This window comes from Macaca fascicularis, chromosome 10 (genome assembly GCF_037993035.2).
Source record: "Macaca fascicularis isolate 582-1 chromosome 10, T2T-MFA8v1.1".
NCBI lineage: Eukaryota > Metazoa > Chordata > Mammalia > Primates > Cercopithecidae > Macaca > Macaca fascicularis.
The window spans coordinates 75,250,665-75,276,788 of NC_088384.1; positions in this window are offsets into that span (position 1 = coordinate 75,250,665).

Here is a 26,124-nt window from a genome sequence, read left to right on the forward strand (position 1 = left end):
GGTCTCTGCTGTTTTGGTCTCCTGATCTTTTCTAGTAGGAACACCTTTGAGTTTTGGAGCCAGGCCTGCCCTCTACTCCATGTGATAGATATATCACTATATCCCATCTTCACAGGTGATAGGAATAAATGTGTAATCTCCAAAAATAGATATTCATCAGTTTTGTATAAGTGGCCAAGAAATTTCACTTGATCTGAAATGGGCCAAGTTTCTTCCTCGGATTTTATATGTACATCATTGGAGACAAGAAGTATCCCCTTTTCTCTGAAGTTATTAAGCAGAGTTAATGTGAGCCTGTACCTGTGTGTAAGGCACTTGCTATTCCTGCATTGCATAGGAGAGAATGAAGCCACTGAAAATCATAAGAAAAAGAGACAGAGATGGCTAGTGGATGCACATCTATCCTTATAGAGTATGTGAGTGTGTGTGTGCGTGTGTGTGTCTGGGGTGTGTGCTTTTGTGTTGTGAGTTGTAGGAGTTGGCAAGTATATGAAGTTGTGTATCTGCCATCATCAGGGTATGGAATAACTTCTTCATCCCCCAAAATTCCTCTACATCCCTCTGTCATCAACCTCTTTCGGAGCCTGGCAGCCATTGATCTGTTTCCTGCCTCTACCATTTGCCCTTTTCAAAAATGTCTTATGGATAGAATTATATGGTATGTGATATGTCAAGTCTCATTTCTTCCCATTAGTACAATGTATTTGAGATTCGTCCATGTTATTGTGTGAAACAATAGTTTCTTCCTTTCTATTGCTGAGTAGTAAGTATCTCATTGTACATATGGATGTACCAAGGCTTGTTTATTCCCCTCTTGAGAAGCATTTGGTTTGTTTCCAGTTTCAGGCAATTATGAATAAAGCCACAAGCATGTGCATTCATAGGTTTTCTTCTCATTTGGGTAAATATCCAAGAGTGGGATTGCTATGTCATATGGTAAAGTCATGTTTAGTTTCATAAGAAATGGCCAAACTGTTTCCCAAAGTGGCTCTCCCAATTTGGTGTGATGAAATATCTCCTTCATATGGAATCCTATTTCAATTCCTGCCCAGATTTTAGGTTAGTTGGAATTGTTTACAAATGCCCTACATATAAACAAAATCACTGAAACATTTCCTCACTACTGAAAGCGAATAGTGTTCAGTGTGGATACTTCATGTACTGTCCACATAGAAACAAAGGAATGGACTGGGTCATTGCTCAGTGTCCATTGCAGTGACATGAATCTCTGGAAATAAAGACAAAGTGAAAATAACCAAGAGTGTTTAGTCTGGTCCAGTCATACTGTAACAGAAAATTCTTCACTTCACACAGATCTATGAAATGATGAACAACGACACAGTTTAAATTAGAAAGACTTTCTGAGACAACAAGTAATCTTAACTTAAGGGGGAATTTTAAAAAGGCGCTAGGATAGACAGACAGATGATTGATAGATAGATAGATAGATAGATAGATAGATAGATAGATAGATAATCTCCTGACATTTCTTAACCACTGCATTACCCAAGAGTTTTCTATTGTGGACAATAGGAAAGAATTTACAACATAAACAGAACTGATCATATTAAGAGCGCCTACCAAGGAAAGGCTATGAAGGAGAACAAGATTAAGGAGAAGTATTCTGGTAGAGAAGTAGGGAGAATTGACTGCGATGAGAATTTGCAGTCACTGATGTTGCTAGATGATGTGTGATACTTCCTCTGCCCTCTGAGGTCCTACAAAGAACAATGGGTAAGCCCAGTGGCAGGCTGGCAATTTTCCCCCATGAAGGCAATTTGCTGCTCCTTGTTTTTCCTCTGGCTGGTAAGTACCTAATGAACCTTTACATAGGCAGCATCTCTCTCCCACCGGAATAAAGGTGCTCACCTGCTTTAGTCAATATGTTAAAAAAAAAAAAAAAAAAAAGGCCTGTACATCTTTCAGGCCCAAAAATGTTTCCAAGAGTCACTGATATTACCATTATACAAATCTTGCAGTGGTGACCGTATACCCAGGGTTGTATTAGGCAACAGATGGGGCTAAAATATATTTAGTATATAGTACCTAATCTCAATGAACTTACAGCCTGTTACAATCAAGCTAAGGGGAAGAAAAATAAACTTCTGTGTCTGGGTGATATTTGAAAATAGAAACTTGTTTCAAGTATTCATTTGAAGACATGAATAACTGAATATACTTGGAGATACTCACCTATGGTTTTCTCCATATTATTTCTCCCTTTTCCTTCTCTCATTCAAGTATTCTCAGAGTGAGATGGAGGAGGGAAGGCCAGTCTAAGGGCATGATACAAAATTGATTCACACTGGAACGGGAGAGAGGAGATTTATCTGCCAGTTTCACTGGGTTTGTTCGTGTGTGTGTGTGTGTGTGTGTGTGTGTGTGTGTGTGTGTGTGTGTGTGTGTTGGTGGGGTGGCTGTCTTATATGAGAACTACACAGATGTGACTTTTGTCTCCAAAACCAAAATCCACTGAGGGAGAGGGGACTTGAAAAAATGAATAGAGAGTGACCTGAAGAAATAGGAAGACTCCCTTTCCAGATGAAGTAAATAAAATATACTCCCTAAGATTTGGAGGGAGAGAGAAAGACGAATAGGTGCAGGAGTGTCTGGAGCTAAAGTCTTCATTAGATTGGTAGGGGGTGGGGAGTGAGAGGTTAGCAAGGATGAATAGAGAGTCTCCTAGCCAGATGTTTCTCCAACACTCTTGAATAGAGAGCTTCAAAAATGTCAGGTTTGGGAAGAAATAAGGAGAAGAAGTGGGGAACCAGGCTAACATTCACTTCACCTTCTGGTCCTGAGGTGCAAACAGCTTCAGCTTCACTGGCTTTGCAATATATCCTTATATTTCTTTCTCTTCCTTGTTTCACTTCTCCCCAGACCCCACTCTTCTTTCTCGGGATCACTTTCTGCATAAACTACCTGCACTCAAGCCCTTTCCTCGGGCTCTGCTTTGGGAAAGGAGGGAAGAAATCCAGATTAGGACAAGAGTAAAGGTGAGTATGATCTGAGAAGCTTTCTGACCCATTCTGAAGATTATTCATTCCTGTTTAGACTTCTGCATCACAGGCCATCCATTATTCCTATTCCATTTGTTTCCTAAGACTCTACTCAACCTAGAAAGTACCCTCTTGGAAGTCAAACTCAACTCGCTGATCAGATTTTCCATCCTTCTTGAACCTCTCTTCAATACTTGACAGTGATGACTTGACAAATCCTTCTCAAAGCTTCTTTGCTGACCAGTGTACTGGACTTACCACATTCCTTTTTTCTATTTCTCCACATGCCTCCTTTGGCTCTTGTTCTTGTTCCTCTTACCCTAGTGGTTGGGCTCTTAAACCTGACCACTCTCTGGACTACCTCCATTCAGTTCAGTGTCATGAGATCCACTACTCTCTCTTCTTATGAGTGGGCTTCAAATACTGATTTCCTTGCATACCTTGAAGGTTCTCCTGAATTCTAATCCCATATTTACACCCATTTGGTGAACATTGCATCCTAGATGTCTTATACAAACTCAGTATAACCAGAACTAAGCCAACAATTCACTCTGAACTGGAAATGAAAAAATTAAAAGGAACAACAAAAAGGTAGGTATAAGAGGAAATAAAATGGAAATAAATGGCATATTTAAGGTCTAATTTTAGGAAACAACAAGAAAATAAAAGACACAGAGATTGAATATTCCAGGCTGGTAATCTGAAAAAATGGTAACATTTTGGGGAAGAATTGGGGGAGTCAGAAAGAAAAAAACAATTTTAGGATGAAAGATGAAGAGTTCTATTTGGATCATACCAGGTTTCTTGTCAGAGTGTCTCCTCTGCTCAGTTTTATGTGTTTCAGAAGACCAGGGGTCTTTCCCTGTTTTTCTCACTAATCTTTGTCAGATGTTACCTCTTTGAGTTCTACTCTCTTTAGTTTCATAGTGACTTCTTCGGGAAAATGTCACCAACTTCTAAGGAAGCCTTTCTTTTTTCTCCTGAAGCCAAACTTGTTACTGTTTTAACTAAAACAGAAACAAATATGTATAATAATACATAAAGTAGAATCAAAAATAAAAACAATACATATTAAATATACAACACATAAAATTAAACACCAAAAACTCCCAACTGGAACTTTACAGCCATCAAATCATCTAAAACCACTTCTTAATCTCCAGAAATGACTTAAAGGTTTCCTTTATATTAGTTTAATACTTGAGATGTGCTAGGGAAAAAAACAACACTCTTTAAATTTTTCAACCAGATAGTATAAGGTGGTGACTGAAAGGAAGTCTACAAACTCAGAGAAGAGACTGACAGCACAGAGAAGAGCTTTTATTTTGTTTTTAAATCCTGGAAGGCTCCTTCTGTTTCGAAGTCTGAAAACAACCACCTTACTAATAGCCCTTTTTGCTTGTCACCCACCTTTGTGCCACAGACGCCTGTTAATTTTTGTCTTGGTAACAAAGAAAACAGCACCATTGTGCTACTAATAAAACACAGTGTGAATTGCTTTTCTTCTGAAATGCAATGCTTTTAATTGACTTTATTTTCTTCCAGAAAGAAATAGAGATGCACAATCACGCTGAGGTCTGCCCTCATTAATGGAGATGCATCACTAATTTGAGATGAAAATTGAAGTCTGGTAAATATCCATCTTGTAGCTATCCAGCCTGCGTCATACATAGAATCTGGTGTGCGAGTTTCTCTTACTCCTCGCTCAGTGTTCCCTCCTGGGACCCAATAAAGGACGTGGGAGCAGGTAAAAAGCAGAACATTATTCTGTAGCTTTTTCCCGGCTGCACTTTGGAAAACAGATTTGCAGGCTCTGAACCAACAGGCAATAAGTCACTCAGCCCATTTTCTCAGAATTACCGCTGCACTGTTACTGTTTGCTTCCCAATAACTCTATAACCATGGACAGTAAAAAATGTGCAGAGACATTTTCTTCTCTGCACTCAGAAAGTTGTGCCTTCACGAATGTCTCTTCCTTAGCTATTTCCTAATCCAATTTTTTCATGTCAGAGCTAGGAATTTGTGTGACAGAGATTTGGTGCATTTCCACAGGGCAATGCTCCGCCACAGTTACGTTAGTTCCAGGCAGCTTGAGTTATAGCTTCACAGATTAAATCTGTGATAATTAGCTGGATTCTTAGGTCTGGGAGTGGTCATATTAATGAGAGTCCTAGATTATACAATGAAGCCTGAGGGACCAGTGTTAATGGTAAGTCTTGCATACATCCTTGTTATGAGCTGTTAAAAGAATTACATGATAAAAATTTCATCCACTCATCCACTCAACAAATGTTTATTGTACAGCAACTTTTTGTTTAGTGAGCACCTACTATATGGGGATATAGCTGTGAACAAGATCACTAATGTTCCTGCTATTGTGGAAATTATATACTAAATGGGAAATAAGCTTAAAATTAATTATACAACTAAACAAATGCATTTACAAAGTAAGTCCAGGCAATGGTGCTATGAAGAAAACCAAAGAGATACTGTGATAGAGAGAGACTCTGGGGAGTAGCCAGGACTGCTTAAGAGGAGGTGGCTAGGTAAGGCTCCCTGAGACAGCCTTCAAGCTGATGTGACGGTTTTAAGATGTGGCCTCCCAATTCTTTGATACTCCTCCCTTCAACAGGTGGAGTGTATGTCCCAGCCCTTTGAATAAGGGCTCTCTGACTTCTTAACAAATGGAATATAGCAAAAATGATACTGTGACAATTCCTGGGCTCAGACCTTAAGAAATGGGCAGCTTCTATTTCTTGTCTCAGGGAGGACACAGCCTCTTGGAACCTGGTCATCACATGGTGAGAAATCCCGAGCAGCGCGCAGTGAGTGTGCTATGTTATATACAGGTCTGCCCTACACTGTGGTATCCTGCCACATGTGACTTCCAAAAGTGGATATCACCTCTATTGTTGTCCTATCACTCCTACCTAAAAATGCCACTTATCAAGACTGTGTAGAAATGTAGCTACTGAGACTTAATGCTGATCTCCAGGCCATTTTTTTACATATGTGATATCCATCAGTCATAATATTTATGTTCTATATAAACACACTGTTCTGTGCATAGAAGAAGGGCACCATAATCTTACTAGTACTGGGATGTAAACTTTGAGTTGCAGGCAAGCAATAGGACAGTGTAAAAAAATACCTCAGGGTCAGGTGAGCACTTGAGCAGCTTTCAGACGTATGGCATGTTGTTGACATGTGTGTACTTTTCCTACATTTATGCTTGTCCCTGGGATAAGACAAAAGAAAATCAAACCCAGATGCTTCTCCTTGGAATGTCAGAATTGAATGCTTTGTCAGGATTTTAAATGGTGGCTCCAGGTCTCTTTCATTTCTAGGATGAGCTGATTAAGTCATTTTGTTTCATGAGCAACGAAGGGTTTATGGTTGATTTTTCTCCTGGCAACAGTTAATTCTCATGAAAAGACATCACGTTCTCCAAACCGATGGAGAACAGCAATAATAATCCATCAGCCATTATTTATTAGTGATGTGTTGTATAACAAATACAACTCATAAATTTAATGAAACGCAACATAATTAATCATTCACCATTTATAATGAAGGCCCATAGAAGTTGATCTGAACATTTTCTTCTCACCATCTGCTTATTACAAGCTTAACTGTGACTGCCTTTTCTATCCAGTGACAAATCCCCTTTTCTTCTTTGCTTCCTAATTACTAATCCTCCTTTACAATTCTAAGGAAAGTAACTGCTCTGTCTGTCTGTTGCTATGGCTTCCCAGCCTAAATCAAGTTCTCCCTTCCTTTTTACTGAGAGTAACCTGATATTTCTCTTATTTTCAGGCAGCAATGTGTGCAACTTTCAAATGACAATTTCCAAATGGTCTAAGCCAATCAAATAACTCATTCTGTTTGGCTGTGATTTGAGTAGAAGTAGATAATAAGATGGAAGGAGAATTATGCTGGGGCATTTGGGTAAGATTTTCCACACTGAAGAGTACTACTAGGAAAAGAAAGCCTTCCTGATGCCCTTTGTCTTGCTCAGGTCAATGTCTGCGACAATGTGATGGCTGGAGCTGAGGCAGCCATCGTGGGTACATGAGGACAGACATCTCTCATCTTGAAGAGGACAGATGAGAAGGGAAGAAAGTGCCAAGCTGTCATTGCTTTCTTGAGTTGCCCAACCAATCCTGAGACTACTTGACAACAAGATTCTTAAATAAATAATAACCCTCTTGATGAATTTGATCCATGTTTATTCAGGTATTTGGATGGATGAATTTGAATTTAGCAAACTACAGATGAGAAGGAAACAGCAGGACCATACCTAACATTTGTGGAACCCAGAGCAAAGGAGAAACAATGACCCACAAACCACGTACTAAAAATTTACAAGTTAGAAATTAAGGTATGAACTGCTAAGTTAAATATGTTCTGTCCTCATGTCTTGGAGAATAGCATGCCATCATAACAACCTGAGAAGACAAATTGAAAATTTGAGTGTTTGGACTCCTTTGGGGGCATCATGATGGAACATGGTAATACAAGGAGATCCTAGTTCCAGTCCCTGACCCATGACTGGGCCTCTTCCCTTTCCATTCCCCAACTCTGTCCTACCTGTGGGATGTCTTGAGGGAACATATTCAGACACTTTAGCCTGCACGTTCAAGTTTCATCCAATTCGCCTATACCTCCAATAGACATACTTGATTACCCTGTGGACACCAATGTATGCACAGCTGTGGAAGGATGGACTGGGGAAAAGGCACACATGGCTCTGAAACCAAATCCTGGCCCATTAGAAGGAAATGTCAGAGTCCTAGGCACCTGAAGAACAGCCTGAACAAAACAACTTGGAACTTTGAAACACAGCAGGAGAGAGGCCTTCGAACACGTGTGACTTTTTGTAGGGGCCCTTCCTGTCTGGGTCTAAGGTGATACTGAGAAAGACCCTGTCAAGGGAAGATGTTCACCCAAACATCACCAGGAGACAGGCTGACATCTTAAAGCCCCATCAGCATGTTGGTCCCAAGAAGTATTTACAAGGTAACTGTTCCCTTTCTCATCTTATTTGTAAGATTCAAACTTCAGTGATTTTCAGTAAATGACGAGAAGTTGTTCTTAGATGTAAATCCACAGAGATGAATTTATCAGGAAGCCAATGAAACTGAAACTCAAGGCTACTCACTGGCACAGGTTCTGAGGAAAAGACTCGACACATTCACACAATACGGAGGCAGCCATCTTGTGAACAAGAGGGCAGACATCATCATCTGAAGATGGCAGAATGTATTTTTGTAATATGTGTAAAGGTAAGATATTTTTAAATTCTTAACTTGAAACTCTCCTCCTCCAGCTCCCAGGCCCAATTTTACGTAAAATGGTGTAACCACCATGCAAAACAGTTTGGCAGTTCTCTAAAAAGTTAAACAGGAAATCAGCATGTGATCCAGTGATTCTACTCCTTTATGCCCCAAAGAGTTGAAAACAGGAATGCAGACAAATACTTACACATCAATGTTCACAAGAGCATTATTCACAAGTTAAAGGGTAGAAACAAGTCAAATGTCCACAGACAGAAGGATGGATAGATGAAATGTGGTCTGTACTTACAATGGAATGTTATTCAGCTTTTAAAAAGAATGAGGTTCTGATACCTGATACCACATGGATGAACCTGGAAAACACTGAGCCAACTTATGCTGTGCAGAATAGGTAAATTCATAGCAACAGAAAGTAAGTTAGAAGTTATCAGGGGCTTGCTTTCTTTCTTTCTTTCTTTCTTTCTTTCTTTCTTTCTTTCTTTCTTTCTTTCTTTCTTTCTTTCTTTCTTTTTTTCTTTTTGAGACAGGGTCTCGCTCTCTTGCCCAGGGTGAAGTGCAGTGGCAGGATCATAGCTCACTGAAGCCTTGACTTTCTGTGGTCAAAATTATTCTTCTACCTCAGCCTCCTGCCTCAGCCTCCTGTATAGGTGGGACTACAGGCCAGGCACCATCATGCTTGGCTAATTTAGCTTTTAAATTTTTTGTAGAGATGAGGTCTCACTATGTTGCCCAGGCTGGTCTCAAACTCCTAAGCTCAAGGGATCCTCCTGCCTTGGCCTCCTGAAGTGCTGGGAATATAGGTGTGAGCCACAGGGCCCAGCCCATGTATACTTATTGCCACTGAATCTTACACTTAAAATGGTTAAAATAATACATACTATGTTATAGATATTTTATCATAGTAACAAAGGCTCCCAAATTGTATTAACTTGATGCTCCACTAGACTGGATTTTTCTTGTTTGCCCATGATTCAATCCTATCACATATTCATTGAACATTTAAGAAGCACAAAGCACTGTGGGTGTGCAAAGAAGACAGGGAGTGCCTTGAAGGCACACCACCATCCTGACCCTCACTTCCTCAAACACTGTTGCATTAATGGGAGTTTTTTCAGTCTCTTTTAATACGTTGGACATGATGCTTGACCTCAAAGAGTTTTGCTCTATGTCGAAGGACAACCTACACAAAACTAACTGTAATGCAAAGATGTATCGGGGATTTAATAATATAGTGTGCATAAGGCATTTGGCATGGGCCTGATGTGTCTTTGACACTAAAATACAGCTTCACCATGATGCACTGCATCAGCAGCCCCACCCCACCTCCCACCTTCTGCGAAGTTTATAACAAAATCTATGGGAGCACAAAGGAATTCGTTTTAAAGTCTGTGGTTACATGTTTTGTTGATTATATGCTCACTGTTTGAGAAAATACCAAAGAATAAAAATGGCATTTAGTGTCTCCCAAAAGTGCTAGCGTGGAAGGAACCCAGCCGTAGGTGTAAGTCAGTCTTAGGTCTGCTTTTGGCTGGGTTTCCCCAGAAGATTCTTTAAGGCAGGGCAGCAGGGGTTTATTTGCAGATGGTCCTAGGAAACACCGCTGGGGAGCAGGGAAGGAGAGGAAGCCAACATGGGGTGAGTTGTGACCAGGTCACCAACGTGGGCAGCAGAGGCTCAAGGCCACTTGGGACCTCTGGGAGATAGATTGGAACACACTTTAGTGTGGCCTCACTTGCAGGAATAAAGCTGGTGTATTTATCCTCCAGTTTCCATCTATCATTGGCTGAAGGCTGCTCCTGGAGGTGCTGACTTCTCAGCACTTTCAAACTTCTCACCTCTTGGGCCAAGAGAAAGCCCTCAGGTAGAGGAGAGCAGGTGTCTGCAGACTGATGCCATCAGTGTATGCTGACATGGTGAGGACCAAGGGGATCTGGGGGTGGGAGCCCACCAGTGTCTGTCTCCACCACCAACTTGGATAACCTAGGATGCAATTAAAACAAACAAACCTCTCTCTTAGTTTCCTGTGGCTGCTAAAACAAAGTACCACAAACTGGGTGGTTTATAACAGCAGAGATATGTTTGTTTCACAGTTCTGGAGGCTAGAAGTTCAAAGTCATGGTGACAGCAGGGACAGGCTCCCTCTGAGACTTGGGGTAGAATGTTTCCTTGCCTCTTTCCAGCTTCCGATGGTGGCCTCAGTCCTTGGCGTTCCTTAGCTTAAAGCTGCATCCCTCCAGCCTCTGCCTCTGACCTCACATGGCATTGGTCCTGTGTGTCTCTGTCTCCTCAGAGCATTTTCCTCTTCTTATAAAAACACCTGTCACCATGGATTAGAGCCCACTCATATGAACTCGTCTTAACTTCATTACCTCTCCAAAGGCCCTATTTCCAAGTAATTCACAGGTATCAGGTGTTAGGTACACATCATTCAACATATCAGTTTTGGAGACGCAATTCAACTGACAACAACTCCTTTATTCTCAATTGTTCACTTGAAAAATGGGGATCATCATTCCTATTCTATAGATTTGTTTTGAGTAAGGAAAAGAAAATGCTGAAAACATCACAGAACAATCTGTAAGAATCATGTGAATCCTGCTCTGTGATAAACCCAGGGAACCTGGAAATAAAAGAAAGGGGATTTTCCACTAATAGTTCAACTTTTAAGTGAACAAAGAAAGCAGAAATACACAACATCAACAAAGCATAATGGGTGGCCTAATTGAAGCAGTTGCCTCTCTAAAGAACATCTTGATGGGAAATGGTTTGTTCAGTCCTGGAAAGAGGAATAACAAAGATGGACCAAGAAGACTGCCTGATACCATTCAGACAGGGCACGGGACAGAAGATGCCCTGGGCTGGTCTCCGAAGAGTCTTGCTCTTATGGATAAGGCTCTCACTGCTTGAGCCCTTGAACTTCAGAAACTTGCCCTTGACTCCTGGGGGTCTTGCTCTCCGCTCGCCCGGTCACCTGCTGGGTCTGATTGGATTTTCACTGTTGCCTGCCTTCCCAGGGAGATTCTTCCAGCCGTTGCACATCTCTCAACTGCTTTGCTTTTCATTATAAATTAATATACTGGCATTCTGATTTTATGCCTCAGTCCTAGGAACTTGCCTCTTTACCCCTGAGAAATTCATCTTTTCTTCGTGGTGCTGATTCTCAGATTGAGGACACGGTGACTTTAACTGGGTACCCAGGGGAGAGGCAGGCAGTCAGGCTCTTTCAGGTCAGCATGCCTTTTCGTTGCTTTTGGATGCACCTGCCTTCCTCCTGGTATCTATTCTGGTGCTTCTCCATCTTCCATGCGCACTGAATGCCCTGGGAGTCTTGTTAAAATACAGATTCTTCTGTCATCAAACTGGTGATAAGGATCCACTTGGTATATGGTAGGCATACAACACCTCTGGAATAGAATCTGAAAGTCTGTGATTCGAGAAAATTCATTGGTGTTCCTGATGCTGATGATATGGGGTTCATGCTTTAAAAACCATTAGACTTTGCTCCTCAAAATGTGGTCTAAGGACCAACAACATCAGCAGCGTCTGGGGGCTTGTTAACAATGCAGTTCTTTAGTCTCCAGTCAGACCTACTGAGTCAGAATCTCTGCAGGGGTGGGACCCAGTGATCTGTGTTATGAAAAACCCTGTCAGTTCTCATGGATATGAGAATACCAGTCTAGAACTTGTGCCTCACTAATATTACAGCTTTGTTTCCCCCTTGTCTGCCATGAAAGATTGAGGGAAATAACACATGCATGTGACAAAATTGTAGTAGCATCAGTGAACACAGGGAACAGGAATATTTGAGGGATCAGGGGGTTCTTTGTGATGGTATTCAGATGAGTGAGTTTCTTCATGCCACGAGAAGGAAAAAGGGGAGAAGGAAAAATCCTAGAACCATGGAAACCCATGGAGCATGTAGACGGTATGGCCAGGGGATGCAGACCACAATCTGAGATGAAGACAAAGACTCACAAGCAGAGAATTAGGAACCCTCACTCACCAGAGCAGGAAAATAATTTTCCTGAGGACTTGCATGATTTTGCAGGAAGGCGTTTCATCTCACTTTCCTTTCAAATGTTTTTCTGTGCTTGCACTGTGAAGCTTTATATTCATAGAATATTTAGAAAATATAGAAAGACACATAGAAAATAAAAGTTATCCGCAATCCTACTTCTCAGAAATGACTGCTCTATACATTTGATATTTTGGTATATATTTTATATCCTGCCTAAGATACACATATAACTATATATATCTGTATAGTAAGAAATATTTCTACAAATATACATATATATACCCACATACCTATACATATGTTATATATAAATATAAATATATACACATATTTACGGTTTATATTATGTAGGAATATATATTGATACTATATATAGTATATATAAAACATTCATACATGTAATACATATGTAAGAAAGCGTTTAAAATAAAAATATACATATATGTACATACATAGCATCATTTATATAAAACATGTATTATCTATGCATTGCCTATTTTTGTCTACTTAAAACATATGTGCTCTTATATGTAAATATAAAACATACAAGAAACCCCATAAATATATACAATTTCATAGCATACTTTTGTACACTTAATGCTATATTGTACTTCACCCATTTAAGCAGGACATTCACAAGGTAGATATCTAAAATTCCCGGGGTATCCACCACTAACCATCTCCCATTCCCCACCCCGCCCCACCCCGCCCCCGACTCCCACACACAACTAAAAGCTATAAACTTCTGTGGATTACATGAAGACTCAGCGGAAAGTGAAGAGGCAAAAATCAACCTGTCCTTCCTCTTAGAAGCAGTGAACCAGGTAATTGCACAAGGAGAGCCAGCTCTAATCCCAAAGTGCCGGGTCACCACCTCTCATATGGACACCCGTCACACCCCAGCCCAAAAGCTCTGAACCAAATTAGGAGACAGGAAATCCAGCCTCTCTAATGCTTTCCTGCATGTCTCAGTTCAGCCATCCCAGTTCTCCAGTGTTATACAAAGACTAAAAATTCAAAGTAAACTGAAATTAATTTTGTTTTGAGTTTTTTTTTTTTTTTTTTTTTTTTTTTTTTGAGAATTTCAGGTCCTCTCGAGTAAAGAGAGGATCTACTGTGGTGTATTAAAGAGCGTCAGAAATCATGGTCATGAAACTATGCGCAGGAAGACCTGTAAGATTGTCCCAGATCTATCACAAAATTGAAGCCCTCTTTTCCCTTTGTTTTCATCAAGAAGTCTATCCAGGTAGAGTCTAGAAAATTTTTAACAAAATGGTACAGCCTATTTGGATGCTTTAAAAATAAATGATTTCACAGAGCTCATTTCCATGTTTATTCTATTGATTCAATTTAAAATAAATTGTAACACGGAACTCATAATAAGCCCAAACAGTCCAGGGATCATTTTCATTTTTGGAATAATAAGTCTCACTTTTTTTTTCCTCTACTGCTGTAATTATGAGAGAATATAAAATTAGATTTTAATTAATCAGCAAGGGTTTCTTTCCTCCAATCATTGGAAATTTCAAGGTTGTAAAACTACCAAGTGGAGAAGTCACAGAGTTTCAAAAATAGCTGGAAAAAAACAAATGATTCTTTGCCCTGATGCTTTTTTTCTTTTTTTTTTTGGTCAGAAGTTAAAGGTAGTTCAAAGCAAGGTTCTCAAGCTAAGTGGAAATCTCATGCAGACACAGACCGGTGTTGCTGTAAGCAGAAAAGCTTTTGCTAAGGACAGAGAGCACCCATTCTCCTTCCCAAGACTTGAGAGGGGCATTTAGACACTTCCGTTGTCAAACAAGCTTGGACCAGTGGACTTACTGCCCAAAGACGCCATTTCTGTACCACGATCCAACTTGGTATGTGGTAGGAATGCAATTGCAATACCATTGCTACACTTCTCTGCTCTTTTTCCAGCCACCCAAAGATCTCTTTGTCTCAGGTACTGGGATTATAAGACTTATTAATTATGGATCAACCTCTAATTTGAAGGTATGAGTCAAGACAGCAGGGGGTCTCATTAGCATAGGATTAAAAACTGACTCAGAGACTAATTATTTTGTAACCATAAAAATTCAGGCTGGATTTAGTTTTGAGCAAAGCAATTTCTCAGCAATGAGCACATCTGTAAGGGATATTTTAAGATACACATGCCATTTTTTTCTAACTCTTCCTGTGACTCTACCTCTGCTTAATTTTTTCATTGCTGATGCTTACATGCGCCTATGTATGCTTATATAGGCACATATATCAGGACACAGCAGGCGAGAACAGTTTATCAACTGATGAAAGGAATCTCTATAGGAAAGCGTTGACTAAACTTGGAAACCTGGTGTGAACCAGAAAGACACAGTCAAGCCCAAACACTTGTGAAATGCTAAGTGGACTTCATCTATTAATGATTGCTGATCAAAGCTAAACAGACACATCTCAGTAAGTGAATAGCTTTGTTTACCTGAACTACATCTCATTAAGGGGAGAATGTAAGGTGTGAAGTCTCTACTAGGAGCTACCAAATGTTGGTCTGAAGAGGCCTGTGGATCGCTGACACATGTTCACGTATCTACATCAAAATAAGGAAGAAAGATGTTTTCAAATGCTAGATTGAGTCAATTAAAATTTTCTCATTTTTTCGCGTAGGTTAAAATGCCCATTCTTTTATACAATGATGATCATGGTAGATGTTGGTATTATAGTTGCTGCTATCATTATGCGATTGGGGGTTTTTTGTCTAATTTTATTCTTATGTTCTAGCTTAATGAAATGAAGTCTGGGAGGTTTAGGTTGGCCTCTATATATATTGTTTAAATTATACATATGGGCGCCAGGCACAGTGACTCACACCTGTAATCCCAGCACTTTGGGAGGTCGAGGCAGGTGGATCACCTCAGGCCAGGAGTTTGAGACCAGCCTGGCCAACATGACAAAACGTTGTCTCTACTAAAAATACAAAAATTAGCTGGGCATGGTGGCACGCACCTGTAATCCCAGCTACTTGGGAGGCTGAGGCATGAGAATCGTCTGAACCTGGGAGGCAGAGGTTGCAGTGAGCTGAGATTGTGCCACTGTACTCCAGCCTAGGGGAGAGACCGAGACTCTGTCTCCAATACATACATACACACATACATACATAAAACTATGGTTTGTTGTCAGTTAGGAGTAATTTTGGCTGTAAGTAACAGAAAGTTCATTCACTGTGGCTTAACCAAAAAAGATTTTTGTCCCACAAAATGCAGCAGCTGGAGGTGGAGGGCTATTGGCACCGGTTTGGTGTTCCTCACTGGCTGCATGCCAACTTTATTTTGTTGGTCTCTTCCTTTATGTATGTATGGTATGGCCCCAACAAGGCTGCTTCAGTTCCAGGGATCATATCTGTGCTCAGGGTCAAAGAAGGGGAGAATACAGTGCTTGATATGCAATTAGGTAGAGAAATAACCTTCCCAGAACTGATCCTCATCCCTTGCAGCCTTCTGCTTAGTCCCGTCAACTAGAAATGTGTTATAGTGTCACAGGCTCGCTCCTAACTGCAAAGTAGTCTGAGAAAGTGGTCATTTACCTTTTCTTAACTTCTATATTGGAGAAAGGTGAAGAAAAAGTGAGTCAGGAACGGGTGTTTTGTTGATTAGCCAATAGCGCCTGCCATGGCCAGGAAATCAAGCAGTCTGACCCACATCACACTATTTTACAAGCCCTTAGTTTAATGATTGTCAAAATGTTTCCTGAATTAGCAGCATAAGAGTCAACTGGGAATTTAAGAAATGCTCATTCTAGGATTCAACCCTAGACCAACTGGATAAAAAAACTGGGGGTAAGGAGTAATGATCAGATGATTCTGATGCACGTTCACATTTGAGAGCCATTGCCTTAGCTATTGATGGCAGTGGTGGCTCCAGATGGCAGCCCATCTGGAGCAGCCACTGCCATCACGCTGGCTGCAGCAGGGAGGTGCGGCCAGGGCTGCACACTCTGTGGAGCCAGTGGGAACCAGAGACAAGTGGGACCCCCACTTCTTCCAAGTTGATGGGGTGGGAGCTCCCCTGGGTGCAGCTGCAGTCACCCAAACCACAGCTGCAGACCCGGGCCTCTCGCTCCACAGAACAGGCAGGACCACCCGAGCACCTCCTGTTGCAGAGCTGCAGCGGCCCAAACCATGGCTACAGACCCTGGCATCCCTGTACTCTTGGGGGCCTGGGAAGTCCCCCGCTCTGCTCTTGCAGGCTTAAAAATGCCTGCTCCCACTGCCTGGCTGCTTCTTCCTGCTGTCAGCATTTGCTCTGACCTCAGAGCAAAGTCAGGGGCGAGCTTGGGCACTGTCACAGCCCGGCTGTGCGTGCACACACTCAGGGCAGTGCTGACACTCCAAACTCCTGCTGCCTCATCCCCCTCCAGACTTTGGGTGCTGACCAGCATAGGAGGGAACCCGACGGGCAGCTGAGAGCAGTTCAGTGCAGGCCTGCAGATGCCCATTGGCACCTAAAGCCTGGGTGCCATGAACAGCAGCAGGAGGAAGACAGGTTCCTGGGAGGAAGGGAGTAAGTCCCTGATAAGGCCCCACCTCCAGGCCAGGGAGAGCCTGAAACCTGGATGCGAGGCTGCCAGTCCCACGCACTGGAGAGGGAACCTGTGGTGCCTTTTCTGGGCCTGCCCATGGACCAGTCGTCACATACTTCCTCTGCCCTGAGGCCCATAAAAGCCTCAGGATCAGCCAGAGTTGAGCAGATGTCGGGATGACCAGCTGCAGAGAGGAATTACCCAATTCAAAGCCTTCTTTCTGCTGAAAGCTACAGAGGTCAGGATGACCTGCCTGCAGATAGGAGCTACCCACTCTAGGACCTCCTCTCTGCTGAGAGCTGTGCAGACAACGAGACAACCAGCTGCAGAGAGGAGCTGCCCTCTCTTCTGACAGCTTGTCAGGATGACTTCCCTAGCAGAAAGGAACTACCCTCTCTGCTAGGAGCTGAACACTTGTCAGGACACCCTGGATGTAGAAAGAAGCTTCCCCCTGTGGGTTTCATCTGAGCTATTCTATCGCTCTATAAAGCTCCTCTTCATCTTGCTCATCCTCCACTTGTCTGCATACCTCATTCTTCCTGGTTGCAGGACAAGAACTCAGGACCCACCAAATGGCAAGGCTAAAAGAGCTGTAACACAAACAGGGTTGAGACATGCTCTTTGCTTGTCAAATTGCAGGAAAAGAAAAGGAAAGAAGAGCTGCAGCCCATCAGGGAGCCCAGACCTGGTAGCTCCCTGAGCCAGGACTCTGACTTCCTCTTTGGGGCCCTGCAGTTCCTGGCATCTCGAAGTTTCCAGATGCCATCGTGTTTCCCGGTGTCAGCCATAGAAGTCACTTGTGATGTGCCTGGTCCAGCTGAAGCCTTGCAGAGAGCTGGTACCTGTGTTGGCACCTGGAGTTTCCTGACCTGCTTCAGCAGCCTGTATGTCTAACTGTGCACAGTGGCCAGACCCCATGCTCACTCACACACCCCTCACCATTCCATGCCTGACTCACCCTTGGCAGACATGGGACCTAGGCTGGTAGTGTGAGCCAAGAGCAGCCTGAATGGGCAAAATGAGTGTGCCAGAGCAAAACTTGGGCAAAGGCACCACAGGTCACAGATGTTTCTAGCCAGAAAAGCTACACCCCAAAGATCCTGTAACACTATTGCCCCAGAATCGTTTTCTGGCAATATTTAGCTAGAAAGGTGAGAGCATGTTGTCTAGAAAAACATCAAATGATCACCTGTGGGCAGCGGGTGTTTTAAATTACTCATGGTTCCTTTTGCCAGATTTAGTTGAGCTATCAAGCACCAGTTTTCAAACTAAAGCTTGATAATTACCTTGCTGGGCCCTACCCCTGAGTCTCTAATTCAGGAATTCTAGGATGAGGCCTCCATAGTTACTTTTCTAATAATAACCAGGTGAGGCTGGTAATTTGCTGGTCCCAACTGTAACACTTGTGCGGGTTGCAGGCCAGCAGCATCAACATTGTCAGGTGGTTTGTTGGAAATGCAGACTTTTCTGGTCTCATCCCACACCTATTGAATCGGAATCTCTGGGAGTGGGGCCCAGCAATCTGTATTTTAACAAATTATTAAGGTAAATATGATGCACGCTAAAGGTTGAGAACAAGTATTCTAGATTAGTGCCTCTAAAACTTTCTTATATATGTGAGTTAACTATGGGTATTATTAAAAATGCAGATTCTAATTTAGTAGGTGTATTAGTCTGCTGGGGTTGCCAAAGACTGGGAAGCTTAAACAACAGAAATTTATTTTCTCGCAGTTCTGGAGGCTGAATATCTGAAGCTAAGGTGTCGGCAGAGCTGATTTTTTCTTAGGCCTCTCTCCCTGGCTTGTAGAAGGCCTTCTCTACCCTCTGTCTTCATGTGATCATTCATTTGTGCATGTATACATCTGTCTACAAACTTCTTCTTTGATTAGGACAGCAGTCATACTACATTACCCACCCCTCAGGACTTCATTTTCACTTAATTACCTGTTGAAATGTCTTATCTCCAAATATGGTCACATTTCAACGAACTTTAACATATAAATCTGGGGGCTGCAGGGACACAATTTAGCCCATAATGGTAGATATGAGGTGAAGTCTGAGATTCCGTATTTCTAATCAGCTCCCAGCTGATGCAAGGCTTCTGGTCTGTGGACCACACTTTGAGTGACAGTGACAAGACTCTACATCTCACACTGCCTGGGCAAGGACTGATCCAATCTCATTTAAGGAACTCTTTGTATAATTCATGCATTGACCATTTATCTTTTATACATCTTTACACTTTAATGCAGTACATAATATAATAAACCTTCCATTATCTGATGTTCTCCAAATTGATTCCTCCTGTAGTTCATATAATTCTTAATTCAATTGTCCTGGGGACTCTCCTTGAGCAATAGAAATTAGAATGTTGGACTGCAAGATCAGAATTCTAAGTAACTTTGACAAATTGGAGAACTGTTACATTATAAATGAAAAGGATAAAGTCCAATAGGGATAAGGGCAAGACAGTGCCCTTAGGTGTGAAAAAGAAAGGATACACCATGAGAAGACCTAAAAAGCACCCAGGAAGTGGAAACCCAGAATCTCATCACTCAAGGTGAGAAATTATACTAACAATGAGCATCCAAGCGAGAAATTACAGAGGAGCAAGATAGCAAATGCCTCTTTGCTAATGCAAAGCCCCAAGTTAAGAAGAAATATATAACCATGTATTAAAACGACTCAGCATGTTACTGAGTTTTAAATATTATACTTAACGATAATTATGTTTGCACGGCTCTGAAACTGATTTTGACATTATTTTTTACTTAGGTTATACCTGCTATATACTTAATTTCCTTAGTCATTATGAAAATCAATGCCAGTTGCACACTATAATCATCTGGATAACTTAAAACCATCAGTGTCCAAGCCCACCTGTATTAATTTCCTAGCGCTGATATAGCAAAGTACCACAAACTAGGTGGCTTAGAACAACAGAAATTTCTTGTTTCACAGTCCTGGAGGCTAGACATCTAAAATCAAGATGTTGAATGCTCCCTCTTAAACCTGTAGCAGAACCTTCCTTGCCTATTTTGACTTCTGGTAGCTCCAGGCATTCCTTGGATTGTGAAGGCATAATGCCAATCTAATTTTTACATGGTGTTCCCCCTGTGTCTCTCCACATTGCCTTCCTTCTGTGCATGTCTGCGTCTGTGTTCAAATGTTCACTTTTAATAAGGGCACTAGTCATATTGGATTAGGATCTACTCTCATGATCTCATTTTAGCTGGATTCCTTTATAAAGATGCTATTTCCAAATAAAGTAACATTCTGGGGGTATTAAGGTTTAGGACTTCAACACATATTTTTTTTTTTTTTTGAGTCAGGGTCTCAATCTGTCACCCAGGCTGGAGTGCAGTGGCATGAACACAGCTCGCTGCAGCCTCAGCCTCCCATGTAGCTCTGACCACAGACATGTGCCACCATGCCTAGCTAATACTTTGATTTTTGGGGGAGATGACGTCTCACTGTGTTGCCCAGACTGGTCTCAAACTCCTGGCTTCAAGTGATCCTCCTGCCCGGACCTCTCAAAAGTGCAGGGATTACAGGTGTGAGCCACCACACCCAGCCAGGACTTCAACGTATCTTTTTGGAGGACACAATTCAGCCATAACACCACTCCTGAACAATTACATCAGAGTTTCTAGGGTGAAGCCCAGACATCAGTATTTTGTAAGTGCCCCAGAGATTCTAATACTCTGCTAGGGCTAAGAACTGCTGGCCTGGGAGAAAGTCTGCAGCAGCCACTGTCATCAAGGAAAGCCACTGGCACTGATGGTAGCTTAAGTGAATGTGGAGTAGGGCTTTATCCACCACGTCAGAATTTTGGCTGAAGATCCAAAGCTGAGGCAATAGATGATAAATTATGTACATTCTAGAGTGGTGGTTTTCAATCTTAGATGCACACTGCAATAAAGCAGAGCTTTAAAAGGGCACTGAGGCCTGGGTGCATCCCCAGAGATTCACATGTAATCAGTCTGCGGTAGGACTTGAGCATGGAGAATTTTTAAAGTTCCCCAGGAACTATGCAGTCAGGATGAGAATCACTGTTTATAAAAAAAAAATTTGCCACTGGCCCTCTAGACTGAGACAAGAATGCAGGGCTCCCAGCCTGACTTAGACTTCACTCTTCCCACCCACCAGCTTACCTTTTTAACATGTTATCTTACAACACCCAACTGAAGCTCGTTCAATATTCTTTCCATTTCTCATATACCAGTGAACAAGCCTTTCTCATCTTTAAAAACAGGATGCTCCCGTAACCCTACTTCCCAATAAATTACCCTCTCTCTTCTCACTGTCAGGCAGAGCTTCCTGAAATATTATTCTAAACTCATCTTTGTCAAGTTTTCACATCCCAGGTGCCTCATAAGACTCTGAAACAGCTTCTGCCCTTACCATTTCCTTGAATCTGAACTTGCCAAGGTCACCAACAGCCTCCTTTTGCCAAATAACAAAAGACACAGTCAGTCATCATCTTACTGGAGCTGTGCTATATTCAAGACATTTGCCCACTCCTTCCCTCCCATGTGCTGTTCTTCTTCTAACTTCTATTGAGCCATTCCTTTCATTTTCCTTTGGGGGATACTCTTGGTCACTTGTCTATTAGTTACATTTTGGTGTCCATCTTAGGCTTATTTTTGTCTCATTGCGGATTCGGTTGAAGCATGCAAAATTATGTTTTGCATAGGCCAAAAGTGGTTAAATGTTGGTCATATCATATGGTTTAACCTGATGTCCTATCCCATTAATTGTTAACCACACCACCCATGGCTGTAGCTACTGCCTGTATGATGGGCTGATACTCAGATGGGTTGTTAAAATACTGCCATGTTTCCTACCCATGGGTGAGTAGCCGTTGCCCATTGTCCTCCTTCCATCAGAGCCATCCCACTGCCCTAACTGCCCTGTCCCTTTCCTGGGACTCCTGACATCTCTCGATGACCTGGTATCTAAAGGGAAGATGCCTGGCTTAACAGGGGTCCTCTGGGGCCCTGGTTCAAGGTTATAGACAGCATCTGTTTTGATTGGTCAGTGTCTATGTTGTGCTGATTGTTAAATATTTTTGTGTTACCCCTGTCTGTATATTCATGATTTCCCAATGTATCTATTCAACTCAAACATATTTTCTTAGCCTCAGACCCATATTGTCATTTGGCTCTTCCTACTTTGTTCTCATATAGACACATCAGAGTCAATATGCTTAAGATGAAACTCATCAAACCTCTTCTTAGTAATAACTTTTACTTTGGTGGCCCCAGTGATCTACATCTCCAGGCATCCACACCCTTGTGTAGTCCTCTCTCACACTGACTCTGCCCTTGGCCATGGGACTTGCTTTGGCCAATGGGCATTATTAAATGTGATAGAAATTGAGGCTTAATAAGAGCTTGTCTTCTTGGAATGCTTGATCCTGGAGACTGCTCCCAAACTATAAATAAGCTTAGACAAGACTTCTGTGTGATAGGACCACAATGAGAGGGTGAGGCACTGGGCAGGAGCCTGGTGGCCCCAGAGGACACAGTACATCTTCACTCCACCCTGTCCAAATGCCTGGGCTACAGAATGATGAAAAGTAGAATAGTTATTTTAAGCTTTCGTATTGGGGTTCTGCAAAGAAACAGAACCATTAGGAGGTATATAAATACAGAAAGAGACTTATTATAAGGAATTGGTTCATGTGACTATGGAGACTGAGATGGTTCAAGGTCTCCAGGGTGACCTGGCAAGCTGGAGACACAGGAAAGGCAATGGTATAGTTCTGATCTGAGCCCAAGGCCTAAGAATCAGCAGAACAGATTAGGCAGAACTGATGGTATAAGCTCCAGTGTGAAGGCTAACAGGCCCAAAACCCAGCAATATCCACTGTTTCAGTCTGAATTTGAAGGTAGAAAAAAGTTGATGATTCAGTTCAAAGACTCTCAGACAGTAGGAATTCTCTTTTACTTGAGGAAGGGTTAGAATTTGTTCTATTCAGGCCTTCAGCTGATTGGATGAGGCCCAACCACATTAGGGAGAGTAATCTGCTTTACTCAGCCTGCTGATTTAAATGTGAATCTCATCTAAAAACACCCTCACAGAAACACCTAGAATAATGTTTGACCAAATATCTGGGCGTCCCATGGCCCAGTCAAGTTGACACAAAAGATTCACCATCTTAGCTTCTAAGCTCTTTGGTGGTTTGTTATGCATCAGTAGATGACGGAAAAACATGAACTCCTTATATAATATGATACAATACAATGCTGATGTGTATAATACAGACTCATGCCTTGACTCACTTTAAGAAATGACATTCACCTACTACCTAGTCCAAAATCTAATACATGACCCACTTTAAGAAATGACATTCACCTAGTACTCAGTCCAAAATCTAAGACTCTCCTAGACTCATAGTTTCCCTTCATTTGTACTTGATCACCAGTATTGTTTAGTTTTACCTCCTCATTATTTTCCAAAGACTCTTTGAAACTGCCACTGCCCTTTGTAGGACTATCACTGCCTTTGATAGGACAGAGATGGCAAATACTTGCTGGCGTGCTATCACTCCTCCCTTCAATGGCCATGGTGAACATAGCCAATCCATCAGGGCCTGTGTTCAGCTCACCAGGAAAGTAGCCACATAATTCTCCTCAACACCCCACTCTAGGCATTTACTACAAATCAATCACACAGTGTGCAACATATTTGCTATCCCTGTCCCAGACCCTCCTGATTTATCACTCGTATTAAGGCAAAAGACAATTTGCTGGTTGCACCAACTTCCCCTATTACAACTGGAGTCAATTTATCTTCCACCTTTTTAGAAGGATTACCAAATTAATCTTTCTAACATGCATTTAGAGTTTTCCAGGTTGCCAAACTGTGCTCACTTTGGGACTCAAGAGGTGTTTAGGTGCATGGTAGTTAGATTGATTGCAAAGCTGGCTCTAATTCTCTATCCTTATCTACCTCTATGTCCTTTGTGATGTGGCTTTGTGGTTTCTCTCATTAAGAGATAGTCTATTCCCCCCTCTTTTCAATCTGGGAGGGCCTGGTAACTTTCTCTGAACTAAGAAGTGACATTGTGGAGATTCTGAGCCTAGGTTTTAAGAGGCTTTGAGCACTTCTGTCTCTCAGAACCCTGTTACAGGCATGAGAGCAAACCCAGCCTAGCCTGCTCAAGGATGAGACGTGGAGTGGAGCCAGTATTGTTAAGCTACGCTCCCTAGAGATGCCACAAAGCTGCCTAAGCACCCACAGCTGACCACACATAGACTTGTGAGCCACAGACCTCCAGCAGCCAGGAGGACTCATGCGGTTATAAGACTGTCACACCATGTTCCATGGCCATAGGTAACTGATACAAAGTTTATATCAAGGACCTGCGAAGTAGGCCCACCACAGCTCTACTTGGACAAGAAACTAAAAAACAACTGCAAAAGAAGTCATGCAACTGGTCAAAGAGACAGATGCAACAGCCAACATAATCGATAGGTGGCTATTACAGAAAAACCTTTACAAGGCTATAAGAACACAAGGGGGCACCTGCTGATGCCACAACAATGCAGCCAGCACTTTCATCACCGGTGAGAGACAAAGCCTGCGTCAGCACCTGAGTACCCCCAGAATCTTCAAAGGGCTTTGGCCAGCATCAGCGGCCTGAGCAGCTGACATCCCTGCAGGGAACTGACGCAGGGAAAATGGTAGTCACCACATGCTAGCGAATAAGACTGTGATGGTGAGAACGTTTGAGTTGCTGCCAGGGGACTGCCAGAAATAAAAGAAGGCACCTTGAAAGGTCCTGCCAGAGAAAGAATACCTTGTGATAATACATATTTAATTTTTACTCTAACTTACCCCACAACCTGCTGTGGACCTAGGAAAATAATGTATATAAGTCTATTCATAATTGTTCAAAAATTATTTCCTTTGCCCTAAAAAAAAAAAAAAAAAAAAACTAGTTAAGACTGAAATACAAATTTATTCCTCTCTCACCTCACATGCATTCACACACAATTTCCACCTGCATCATTTCTACTCATTTCTACTTTTTTTTTTTTTTTTTTTTTTTTTTTTTTCACTTTCCCAGCACCTCTGAGATCGTATGGTTTCTTATTTCCTACCATATCAGCTGGAGAGGTGAATCCCTCTTTTTCCAAAACAGCATCTCACAGTCCCCATAGTTTCCCTCCTCACAAGACACATGACTTTATGCAAAAAAATAGCAGCCACTATTCTGTTATTCAAGCTACCATGTAAACAAGGGGAAGGTGGTTTCTTCTCTCCAGCAGCAGCAGGAAAATTGAACTTGTAGTAGAATGAAAAAAAAAAAAAAAATGTCCACAAATTCTTTGTCCTGCCTATAAAAGTAAAGTCTTCTTCTGCATCCTTGAATCAGTGTTTGGACATAACATTTGCTTTGGCCAACACAACTTCAGCAGCAAATGAGAGAAGAGGCTTGAAATGTGCTTGCACATTTTTCTGTGTGCTGGAAGTCTGAGACAATTTGGAGGAGCTCAAGCTTGCCTGCTGAAGGAGCTAAATGGAGGAAAACCAAAGCCCCCAGCCTTTGTTCTGCAAACCACCAGACATGTGGGCGAGGTCGTCTGAGCCCCTCCAGCTCTGGCTAAGCTGCCAGAGGGGCAGCAACTCCATGAGTGAGCCTGGGCAAGACCAGCTGAAGAATGGCCTGGTTTAGTCCAGCCCATGAAAGGATGAGCAAATAAATGCTCTTGGTTTCAGCTATTATGTTTTGGGATAGTTTATGAAGCAAAAGCTAATGGATGTGTCACTAAAAATAAGGTATACAAAGTCAGAAGCATATGGTGCAGTGGGAAGTCCTACCACCTCCTCATACAGAATGGGCTTTCCAAACCACAGCAAATTGCAGAGGGGATAGGAGCAGCGTTTGTTTCTCTCTCCATCATCAGAATCTTATTTTAAAAGCCCACAGGGGAATGAAGATGCAATAAACAACAAAAATACAAAATAAAATGAGAGCAGAAGTTTCTTTCAAATCTTAGAAAAAGGAATAGGTATATTTTTTGAGAAGAGCAGTTAAGGTTCTGTAAACTATAGAACTATTTATGTTTTCATAAGCTGTTTGGTTTAGAGAAACTCCTATTTCAATTTATGTTTCACCTCTAACAAGTGCATGTTATAAGTGGATTTTCCAGAATACCATATGTATACTGGTCATTTTTTGGTCACCTTTTCCACATATTATACAACTATTTACCCACATTTCACTGCTTTTTCACCTGTAACCTATTAT